We start from the raw sequence: 1,105 nt of genomic DNA, 5'->3' as shown, positions 1-1,105 counted from the left end.
ATTATCCCTTTTTGTTCAAGATTCAGTTTGTAAAAAAATTAACGATTTATTTACTAAATTTGTTTGGAGGAATAAACATCATCATTTAAGAAAGGAAGTTCTTCAGGGTCCAAGGAATGAGGGTGGCTTTGAGCTCTTGGACTTTTTTGATTTAAATTATACTTTCAAAGTAAAATGGCTCAGAAACTGTTTACTTAAATCAGACTCAATATGGTTTTTTATACCATATAATATTTTTAAAAAGGTTGGAGGTTTACGCTTTTTGTTAATGTGTGATTACTCGACTAGCAAACTGCCTGTGGCATTATCTAATTTTTATCAACAAGCTCTCAAGGCCTGGAAGTTATGTTATGTGCATAACTTTTCTCCACATAAAGCAATCTTGTGGAATAATGTTTTTATTACAGTTAACCGGAAATCTCTTTATTTACAGAGTTGGATGGATAAAGGAATTTATTTTTCATCTGACCTTTTTGATCAGTCAGCTGAGTTGCTTTCTTATGAAAATTGTATGAATAAATGGGCATTTCCCATTAAATATAGAGAATATTATTCTGTGATAAACACCAACCCACCGGTTTATTGATGTTAATGAGAAGCCATATGTTGTGCCTTAACACTTGTAGAATTGAACCCGTTCTTAATTTAAATGGGGTGGACATTAACAGTAAAAAATGAACAAATACATTTATTAGAAATCTATTTTATGAAAAGAGATCTATTAAGCCTAGAGGGAAATTTTTCTGGAACGTTTGTTTTCCAGAGATTATTTGGAGAAAAGCTTGGCTTCTTCCCTTTCGGTTTTGTATAGCTAACAAACTTCGGGAAATACATCTGAAAGTACTTCATAGTATTTATGTTAGTAACTATACTTTAGCAAAATGTATGGATATTGATGAAAAATGTTCATTTTGTTCAGATCAGCCAGAAAGAATTCTACATCTTTTTTTTTTATGTTATACCATTCCAAAAAATTCTGGGAAGATTTATCTACATATATTCAACAGAAATCTGCTTACAATTGTGAATTAACATCCAAAAATGTTATCTTATATTTTGAATCAAAAAATGCATCTGTCAATTTTATGATGAATCTAATGATTTT

This window comes from Sinocyclocheilus grahami, unplaced genomic scaffold, assembly GCF_001515645.1.
Source record: "Sinocyclocheilus grahami isolate Dianchi unplaced genomic scaffold, SAMN03320097.WGS_v1.1 scaffold102.1, whole genome shotgun sequence".
NCBI classification, from domain to species: Eukaryota; Metazoa; Chordata; class Actinopteri; order Cypriniformes; family Cyprinidae; genus Sinocyclocheilus; species Sinocyclocheilus grahami.
This window is presented reverse-complemented; position numbering follows the sequence as displayed.